Below are 11,766 nucleotides of genomic sequence, written 5' to 3' on the forward strand. Positions count from 1 at the left end.
CAGGAAAGTGCATGAACCAAAATGCAGAATTAGAGAGCAGATAATAAATATGGAGAAGTAAATATTCTAGCTTGTCCAATCTATCAGATATATCCAGAGGTATAGTGAAGGTTAAGATTTGAAAGTTGTTTTGGATAGACCAAGACACATTTTGAATAATAATACCAATAGTAATAGTAGCTAACATTTATAGAGACAGCACAAAAAGCCAGTGTGGTTTTTTTTTTTTGTTTTGTTTTTTGTTTTTCTTTTTTTTTTTGAGATGGAGTTTCACTCTTGTTGCCCAGGCTAGAGTGCAATGGCACTATCTTGGCTCACTGCAACCTCTGCCTCCCGGGTTCAAGCGATTCTCCTGCCTCAGCCTCCCTAGTAGCTGGGATTACAGGCATGCACCACCACGACCGGCTAATTTTGTATATTTAGTAGAGACGGGGTTTCTCCATGTTGGTCAGGCTGGTCTCGAACTCTCAACCTCAGGTGATTGGTCTGCCTTGGCCTCCCAAAGTGCTGGGATTACAGGCATGAGCCACCCTGCCTGGACTTTTTTTTTTTAATTAAAGTTTTTGGAAGCAAAAAACAGACATGAGGAAAGATGATAACTTAAAATACTGGTAAATTGAAATGTAGCAGGGGTTATTTTTGCATAGGAAACACTTAATCAAATGTATGTTACTTTTAATCACTTGAAATATGTTATTTGAAATGCTATGATTCAAATTATCCATGTGTCTTCACTAATTCTGTGAGGTACAGATGAGATCTTCCTAGGGTCAGGTTTACTTGTGAGTGTCTCTCTATGAAAGAAGAAACCTAGAAGCAATTATTTATTCTAAAAAGTTTCAGTCTCACAGTTATAAAGTGAATTCAGTATTAGTCTGTGATCATTATGTGCCTTATTTTTTCTTCATTAAATGTTATGGAAAAAAGTTCCTGTACTCTTTTATAGGTTTCCTAAATTTTGTTGCTGTGGACACTACCTGAGGCTTGAGATAGTGGCATGGAATCCCTTCTTTAAGCATCTCATTTCATCTCTTTTTTTCCTTTCACAGTCATCCTTAGAATTGAGTTGGCCACAAAGTAGCCAGGCAGTCTTTTTGAGTGCAGTGTTTTGTTACATTTTGAAGATTTAGAGTAATGGAATGCAAACTACTTCCAGATATGGAAAGTATTAACCCTGAGTTCTCCCACTGGGCTCTGTGGGAAGGCAGGCGTATACTTTGTGTTCCTCAAATCCAGTCCTTTCTGACTAGCTTACCAAAATCAATGAGGACTCCTCTCTTTTACTATCTAGCTTTTAATGTTAAGTAATTAGACTATTTCTCCAAAATATTTGACTCATGTTCTCCTCTTAACACATTTTTGAGGCTCTCTGTTGAAGCCACAATAACGTTCATGTTTATCCTAGTTTTTAAAGACTTTTATACTTAAGCTCTGCCTACATTTCTGTTTCACATCATTTAATAATTTGTCAGCTTCTTCATAGATACTTTTTCTCAAGCCCTTGTGTGTTTATACATTCTGTTCTTCTGACATCCTCTCTCATCTGAAAACCCGCTTTTCTCTCCATTCATGTGCATGACCGTCTCTTACTCATCAATCAAGATTCAATTTATTTTACTTTTAATGAGAAGACTTCTCAGACACTAAGATGCAGACACTCTAACTGTAACTTCTTATAGATTCTTATACATAATTGCTGTCTTTAGAATATTTTGTGAAACAATTGTTGGTCCACTGGACTGTAAAATCTTTTAGAGCTGAATCATTTGCTCCATTTAAGGGTCCCATGTTCCATAACTGTGTCTGGAACAAAGTAGACGCTCATAAATGCTTATAGACTACATCAATGAGTCAATAAATGAAATATTCTGAATGGAAATGAGGTGCAAATCTTTTTTCTTCAGGATAGTTTGTGTGGGCCTCTACCCTGACTTAGATAAATAATAAAATTACAGTAGTCTCTGAATGACATTAAAAAAAGCAAACTAAAACCACAAAAAATCTTAACCATTTCCAGTCCTAAATAATCTCCACTGTATTTTATCTTCTTTCAAATTTTCATAATTTTCTGTTTTTATTCTGGCCTAACTATACTAGTTCTTTTATTCTTTCTTCTGGTATATCACTTTGTCTTTCACAACTCCTTTAAGCTCATGTTTCACCATCACTCCCTGCTAATGTCACTAAGCTATTTTCTTTTCAGTTGTCTGCCACGTATCATTGGAAAACGTATACGTAAACACTAAGTAAATATAAGGTAATCTTAAATATAAACATAAAGGGTGAGCCCTTGTGGATATGTATAATATTTATGAACAGGAGGTTGTCTGATAGTACTGTATACCTATGGCTGGAGGCAATTCACCTGAGTTTTCCTTCAGGTTTCTGAAGTTTTTATGTAACAGTTTGTATGTATATGGCATTCTTACTTACCATCATTATTGCATAAGTTATATTTGTTTTATGGCATTGTAGTAATGAATGGGTACATCAGATGCTGTTTTTTTAATATCATGTTGAAGGATTTTGCTTTCTTTACGAGAACATTATTATGAGATATGTAGGTAGTTTTGTACACTTGTGATAGTTTAATGATAAAGCATATATGTGAGTATACATTTTCAAAACTTTTTAACCAGAATTCTTTACTGGCCCCAAGAAAGATTGATTAATTAAAATTTGAACTTTTATTTAAATTTATTGTAATACTTTGCATAGATAGTAAATATAAATGCAACATTTTTACTTTGCTATGTAATTAAATGTTTATAATAATTAAGATGATCTCTAATTCAACACCAAGTTTAAAGTTTCCAAAAGTAACATAATGATTTAAGGATCTAAATCTTGGCATCTAATTAGAATGTAATTAAATAAATTTTAACCTTTAACAAGCAGGATATTATCTTGTTTCAATAATTTAGCATTTTTGTGATTTTTTTAAAGCTAAGTTTAATTCATTGCTTATGAGTTTTCAAATCTCTAATTATCTGATGACAGGTTAAATTGAAAGGAAGAAAAAGAGGTGGTTTAATGAGTTTCTAGAGTATAACTAAAACTAAAGTATGTACCCAGGCCTTCATTTTAGGATAGGCAATTAAAAATTATACCTTCTATGCCAAGAAGAAATAATATTTATTTAATATGCTATATCCATCTCACAAAAACAAAAATTTTACTCAAAAAACAGGGATAAAATGTAATCATAATACAAAGAAGCAATTTAAATAACAGTTAAGGTTATACAATCAGACAATTAGTCATTAACTAAAAATTTATATTCTAGATAACTTAGTTTTTTTTTATCTTTCTGAACTCTCATGCCTTAATTTTAAATTATTTTGATGGAAATATATAGATAACTTATTTTACAAACTAGTCCTATACTATAATTTAAAAACACAATGCAACATTTTTTTGACTTTAGTGGTAGGTAGTGTCATCTGTGCTATCATGAAGTAGATGCCCTGAGGACAGCATTGCCAGACTTAACAAACAAAAAATACTTAGCACCCAAATATTCTCTGGGACATACAGCTACTAAAAATTATTCATTGTTTATCTGAAGTTCAAAGATTATCGCACACTCTGTATTTTTTCTGGCAACCCAACTCAAGGGGTTATCAGAACGTGTAGTCTTGGTGCTTTAGTGCAGGGTTGTTTTTTCTGCATCTCTTCTCTATAGCCAGTTTTCAACGTGTGAACATTTTTAACCCCCTTCTTAGTCTGCCCTTCCTGCTTTTAAACTTCTGTTTGCCTTGACATAGAAGTAACTGAATTATGTTAGGGGAAATCCGATCATCAAGTATGTAAATAGCCATACATTTACACACTGTTTCTAAGTTGTATGTCTTGTGTCTTCTTTGAACATATGTTTGAATAGGCTGTTTAGAAATATTTACCGACCCAGAGCTTCCAATTGTTTACATTTCTTAAATCTGTTGGGTTGTGGTTAAATTATTTTGAAACTTTACCCTTTTTTAAGTAGGTTATTGATGGTTAATACATTAGCTACATGGCTATATATTTTTTAATGAAGGTCTTATTATTTGCCTGTATTTTTTTCTCATCTTACATTGTTGGAATTTATACTTGATTTTCGTATAAAAGATGAAGTTGCGCACATCACAAGTAGCTGGAGTGAATATTGTGATACAATAGGTGCAAATAGATTTATACAAGCACAACATTCCTGTAGTCAGTAATGACCAATCCCATTCAGCATTTTCATGCCTTCTGTTTTGAAAATCAATGCTAGTTTCAACCTCACAGGAAAGGTGCTAATATAGTCTTCTTATAATATTGTTTTGAAGGAAAACACTTGAAAAGTAAGTGTCTAAATGTCACTAAATATTATCAGCTCTGTACTTCTCAAAAAAAAGAACTGTGTATTTTTTTAAGTAGGGATATTTTGTTGGAACTTCAGATACACACAGTACTGATAAAGTAACTTAAATGAAAGTATCATTTGTTGTTATTAAAGTAAGATATAACTGAGTGAATTGTCTTCAAAATAAATTTTAAGGATACTTCATTGATACTATAAACAATGCTATTTTCAAATATTTCTGGAACAAATCACAATTTCCATATTTTAGTGGACTCTGATGAAGGATTCCAGAAAAATTTTCAGTGATATTATAAACATGCAGAGAAAGATATGTTATATTAACATTTCCTAAATGTACACCAGCGTAGGGTCAGAACATCTGAAAAATAATTCAGTCTCCAAACTTTACTTTGAGATACTAATTGGGCAATGGTGTTCTGTTTGTCAAATAGAGCCTGGTATGGTGGCCAACGTGCCCAGGTTAGGGTCATATCCTGTTATTTTTCTCCTAAGGGAAAATTTATTATGCTTCTAAAACATAATTTTTCACATTTTTAGAGAAACTTGAACTAAGTTCAAGAACATTTTACAAAATTCTGTGCTAGTACATTGTCTTGGCTTTTTTTAAACAAATATTTTAATTTAAAAGTTTAATTTTTTAGAGTTTCAAAAATAGATCTTTAGAATACTGACAATTCTTGTATCTAAATGGAAAAGTTAAAAATGATTACTCTGTGTTTTTAGATATCTTCCTCAAATCAATTCAAATAATAATATTCAAATGTTTTGTCTACAGGAGCTAATACACTATCACTAGTTTTTGTCATAGTTGAAAGCACTCTTCATTCATATAATTAATTAGAAGTATTATTAAATCAAACAAAATTGAGTTACTATAACTTCATCTATTCTCTTAATAATATGAGAGGTAGTTGACATAGTTGCAGTAATCCACTGGATAGATATTTCCTGGTGAAACAGTTGTAAATGTACTGTTGCCTTATGAGAAGGTAGTTTTAATTTACACATACACATATATGCATGCACACACACATCCTTAGAAATTTCTCAGTGCCTACTGATCTTCCATCTAGAAAAAATATCTGTAATGTTTCAGTGGATTCACTTTGTCATACAAAGCTATGTGAGGGTAATTGTATACCACTGTATTTTTGGAGTACACTTTTGGACAAATAAAAGCTCCTATTTTTAAAGCTGTTAAGTCTTTTGCATAGCAATGAAATTTGGTTTAAAAATAAGCACTGATCAATACTAATTTCTGAAATTCTCTTGGTAGTAAACTTAGGGCCTTTCACAGTGTATCAGCTCTACTTGATTTGGAAGGTATCTCCCAGATAATGAAATAAATTTATTCATTGCACACACTCTGCTAGGTGAGAAAATTAGGATGGACTCATTTCTAATTCATAGCTTGAAGTTGTAAATAGTCTCTTTCACAATGGTAACATTAGAATTTTAGGAGAGATGGCCAACTATTTAAGGGTGCCAGGGTTGCTAGAACGAGAATGTCTATGAGACAATTATTATGCTCAACATGCTTCTCTCTTCTATTTGAAATTATACATTTTATTCATTCATTGATGTATATTTCTGTTTCACAAAACTGTTTGCCAATTTCTTATTTTTAAATATCCCTGGATTTAAATTTTAATTTAATAACTATTAATTGCAAACTATGTTGTAAGTATTCAATATACACATAAATTAAAATAAAAATAAATACCTGCCTTTACTATGTATTTCTCACATTAATGGTCTAAAGCTTTGTTTGAGTCATTTATTTTACAAGATTTGCTTTCTAAAAGACTAATAAGGTTTACATATAGTACATATTATAATACTACCATCTCCAAACTCCTGTTTTCCACCTATGTTCTATAATCCCTTATCTCTGTCAAAATAGAATAAAAAAGCATTAAAGAATTCTGTCTGATGAAAGGAAAAAAGCAAATTTAATCTAAGAGAGTATGAACCTTATGAATTAAAATTAAGAACCGTAGTTTGGCAAGGCACAGTGGCTCATGCCTATAATCCCAGGACTTTGGGAGGCCAAGGTGAGCAGATCATCTGAGGCCAGAAGTTCGAGACCAGCCTGGGCAACATGGTGAAACCCCATCTCTACTAAAACTACAAAAATTAGCCTGGCGTGGTGGTGCACAACTGTAATCCCAGCTACTTGGTAGTCTGAGACAGAAGAATCGCCTGAACCCGGGAAGCTGAGGTTGCAGTGAGCCAGGATCACACCACTGCACACCAGAGCAAGACTGTTCTCAAAAATAAATAAATAAACCGGTTTTATTATCTATAAATATAAATAAATAAGTTATTTATTTATATTTATTTACATATATTTATATATAATATATATTTATATTTGTTTACATATATTTATATATTATATATAATCTTGTGTATATATGTGTAAATATATATATTATATATTTATATATGTAAATATAAATATATATAAATATATTTATATATTTACACATGAGAACTACCTTCTCACAAGGCAATAGTACATTTACAGCTGTTTCACCAGGAAATATCTACCCAGTGGACTACTGCAACTGTGTCAACTACCTCTCATATTATTAAGAGAATAGATGCAGTTATAGTAACTCAATTTTGTTTGATTTAATCATACTTACTTCTAATTAATTATATGAATGAAGAGTGCTTTTAACTATGACAAAAACTAGTGATAGTATATTAACTCCTATAGACAAAACACTTTGAATATTATTATTTGGATTGATTTGAGGAACATATCTAAAAACACGGTAATCATTTTTAACTTTTCCATTTAGATATGTATATATTTATATATTTACACATATAAATAAATATGTAAATATATATATTTAAATTTAGAATTTAATCTATTCATAATTTCTGGGGAGAGAAAGATGTAATTTAAAATCCTAACAATATACAACTATATTTTCAAAAATAAAAGCAAATATAAGTGTTCAAATGGAAGGCAAATGAAAAATCAAGCAGTTACCCTCTCTTAATAGTTAACACTACTGTGCTCATTTCTGGATATAAGGTTAAACTGAAAAAAAAATTCAAAAAGATTTTAAAGGGAACCGTTAAACATGGCTCAAGAATAAGACAGAGGAAAGTTAAAAAAATGGACTAACTGTACAAATTTCTGATGGAGGCTCACTTTAAAACTATCCTGAAGTGTGTGATGTGCTTTTACATAGAGCAGAGAGCAGATATTTCTGACTTCCACAGGGAGTAATTTGTTCAAGTTCTTGTACGCTAGATGCATTTATATGTAAAGAAGTGTCCTGATGATGAGGCTTATTGAACACTTGAATAAGCTCTGCAGTAGGTTACTGATCGCAGCCTCTGGAAATTTTTCACTGTAGTGGAGAGTCTCAGGCACCAGAGATATTCGAAGGGTGTCCTTTCTTTAAATTGCAGAAATAGATTATTTCATAAACTTAATGTATTGCTTTAGTTTCTGCGGTTTATACAATCATAAACTATAAAGGGTATTTTCTTTCCTCTTTTGCAAGTTTGACCATGTGAATATTCAATTTATTAAATTGTTATTTTAATGTATAAAATAAAATAATTTTTACCAGGCAATTACATGCAATGAACAGTATATCAGTACTGACCATTTTACAATTATTTCTGCAACATACATATGACAGTCATTTGTCTTAAGTCATTAGTCAATTTAATACCTTAAAATTTTAATTTGTTTAAGTATTTAATTTTTCTCATAGCTTAATTCAGTTGCAAATTATAAAAGCAAAAATAGGATTCCACAATATAAAGAAAAATATACACCATGGAACTTTTATTAAAAATTATATCTATGCTAAGTTATCAGAAGGTAGATACTTGAGAATCTCTTTTCCATTAAGGATACATTTTCACCTGTGGTTTAGATATTAAGATAAGTGTCTTAATCTAGCATTTATGACTCACTATGAAGAATAAATGCACTGAATGAATAAAATTAAGAAGGAACACAGTCCTTTTCCTATTACTTCTAATTTCATTTGATTGAAAATAAAACCTCCCTACCTATCAAGTGACCAATTCCCTACATGCTGATGCATCACAAGAAAAAAATGCTTTTGTGAAATGAAAAGAAAAAGAAATCCTCCAAGCATGCTTTGATAATTCCAAAACATACATAGAATATATTAGAAAGCATAGAGATTCTCTGTGTATTTGACTCATTCTGTCAAACCTAAAATGCATCAGCAAATATATACCCATGTTACTTAACCCTGGAATAATTGTCCTGCTACTGGCTCTAAAATGTCATCAATTAAGGTTTTTTTTTTTGTGAGGAGGGTCAGATAATATTTGCTTGCTACTTGTCCAACATTAGCCCATACAACCCTAAAAGAATAATAGGTTTTGTTTGTTTTTTGAGGCAGAGCCTTGCTCTGTCTCCTAGGCTGCAGTGCAGTGGCAGGATCTCAGTTCATTGCAACCTCCACTTCACAGACTCAAGCAATTCTTGTTCCTCAGCCTCCGAGGTAGCTGGGATTACAGGCCTGTGCCACTAAACCCTGCTAACTTTTGTATTTCTAGTAGAGATGGGCTTTCGACATGTTGGTCAGGCTGGTCTCAAGCTCCTGGGCTCAAGTGCTCCGCTCACCTCGACCTCCCAAAGTGTTGGAACTACAGGCCTGAGCCACCGTGCCCAGCCAAGAATAATAGTTATTCAGTGTTTAAACTCAACTCGTAAAAGGTTTGAAATAAAGTGGATGTGACTAAAACTTTAGTAATAGTATAAACTATTTCTAGGTTGGCAGAATTTTTGGCTCCTCTGTATCCTTGGGCTCCATGTCTGTGGATTCAATCAACTGTGGATTAAAAATATTTGGAAAAAAGTCCCACAAAGTTTCAAAAAGCAAAACTTGAATTTGCCATGCACAGAGTACTACCTTGAATTTATGTGAATGAAGTGATGTGCCTGGTGTTAGGCATTATATTAGATGTTGTAAGTAACCTAAAGATAATTTAACATATTTAGGAGGACATGCGTAGGTTATATGCCTACACTACAGGCCATAAGGGACTTGAGCATCCTTGGATTTTGGGGGCAACCTGGAAACAGGCCCTCACAGACACCGAGGGATAACTCTTCATAAATGTAAGATTAGCTTCTTCTAACATGGAGGAAATCTTCCTTCCTCAATCTAATTAATTCTGACCTTCGGAACTTAGATCAGATCTAAGTTCAGATCTTATATTTGTCCTATCCAAATCTGCATTACTGAATTAACTCGTAGGTGGGAGGAAGTAAATTTAATAATAGGTGATTGATTATATTATTCAGACAACAAGTACAATAGGTGAACTTTAAAAAAGAAAACACGTAACTCTAAGCAGCAATTAAAAGATGTCTTTTAAGTTTAAGTTTATATTTAAGATATTGAGTATAATGTGTGTTAAGCTTCTGTGTTCTTAAAACTGTGAACCATTTTAATAATTTCTTTTATTAAAAAGAAACAATTTCTGTTTGTATCCTAACTAAATCAAGTGAACACATAATATTTATGTTAATGGCTTTTAAGCCATAAGAACTAGAAATGATATTTTATTACTCTAAACATATGCTATGTTGACTACTTTCTGAATTTATACTAAAATGTAGTTTTTCAGTATATTAGTTTTTTGACATAATGAATTAGTTTATAGGTTGACTATAGGTCACTCCTGAGTTTCTTTTGTTCTTGAACTAAGAAAAGAATGTTTTCTCTAAATCAGCATTTTCTGATTTTTACTATTAACAGGAAAGGCCCCAACCCAGCTTATTTTGAAAGGAGTAATATTATTTGTAGGTGACAATATTTTCCTGGGTTGTCCAGAAAGCACAAAATCTTTTGTAATTAATAATAGTGTTTCTTTTCACTCACCAGTGGGTCCAGTTTAGACAACAAATTATTTGGTGACTGTAATGATTTGCTCTGATTTGTTTTATAAACTTGGACTTCTAAGGTTTCACTATTCTAATTTATTGTATAATTTTCAATTCTGATTGGTGTAAACAAATTTGTTTGAATTATTTCACATATAAGTTTCTCATGAAACAGTTTGAACTCAAGGACACAGTAAAATAGGATTTCATTCTATTAAAATAATAATTCCGTTTACTTGTAGAATATTCTCTGGAATATTATGACCTGGTTATAATGAGTACCATATATTGTATCGAATTCATTTTATACTTCTGGATATCATACATTACAAAATATGTTCTGATTACTTTCAATACTAGTTATTATACTACACAATACATGTAGATACTTATTTTCACTTTCATTTCTGTTGATGATGGTGCCTGACTGCTATGGTTTTTTTTTTTTTTTTTTTTTTTGAGATGGAGTTTCGCTCTTGTCTCACAGGCTGGAGTGCGATGGCAAGATCTCAGCTCACTGCAACCTCTGCCTCCTGGGTTCAAGCAATTCTCCTGCCTCAGCCTCCCAAGTAGCTGGGATTATAGGCGCCCACCACCACGCCAGGCTAATATTTTGTACTTTTAGTAGAGACAGGGATTCACCATGTTGGCCAGGCTGGTTTCAAACTCCTGACCTCAGGTGACCCACCCAACTCGGACTTCCAAATTGCTGGGATTACAGACGACAGCCACCACATCTGGCCGACTGCTATGGTTTTAATTGATGTGCCTGCTAAATGGTGAACTAGTAAAGAACTGTTTCATGGTCAGAAACTGAGCTTTTGAGGAAAAATAAATTAGGATAAATAGATAATTAGATAGTCTTGAAATGAGTTGAAATACCAGAGAATAAGGTTGAGAAGATCAACGTGTTCTTATCTTTGTTTAAAAAAAGCAACCATTTATGAGATTAAAATAATTGTTTTGCTATTTAATGTACTTTGTAACTTTTAATGAGATATATGAAAATTTAATCTAAATTCAACTAGCTTTATTTTCAGCACATTTTTGTTATATGTCTGTTATGTGCCATATACTGATAGATATGATACAACTTCTGCTCTCATTGTGCTTATGGTCAAATATTACAAAGTTTATGGATAAGGGAAGAAATATTATTTATCATTACAAATAAACAAAATACTTAAAATTATGAAATCTGGGCAATCAAATCTGGGCACTCTGCTTTGTAATTTAATATATTTTATACAACTAGAGCAAGTTTGATAATATCTTTCTCCCCTTTGCCTTTATTAATTCCTTTATGAGAAAACGGATTCTCATAAGTAAGAATACTTTAAAAAAATGTGTGGGCCATAAAAATACTTGGTTTTAAAATTTTATAAATGAGATTAAATAAACCTAGAAAATGTGAGTCATCTTTAAATTATTTAACTACATAAACACTTTCTGGTACAGTTTTCCATAATAAATATTGGTTTAATATGTATAATTTATAGTTTATGAAATTAAA

At 31.9% G+C, this 11,766-nt stretch overlaps 1 protein-coding gene across 2 annotated transcripts in view; it reads left to right on the forward strand.

The window, feature by feature from the left end:
* Nucleotides 1–11,766, forward strand: part of PCDH10 (protocadherin 10) — a 58,298-nt gene that overhangs the window by 27,931 nt on the left and 18,601 nt on the right. The window lies entirely within an intron of this gene.

Source organism: Gorilla gorilla, chromosome 3 (assembly GCF_029281585.2).
Source record: "Gorilla gorilla gorilla isolate KB3781 chromosome 3, NHGRI_mGorGor1-v2.1_pri, whole genome shotgun sequence".
NCBI lineage: Eukaryota > Metazoa > Chordata > Mammalia > Primates > Hominidae > Gorilla > Gorilla gorilla.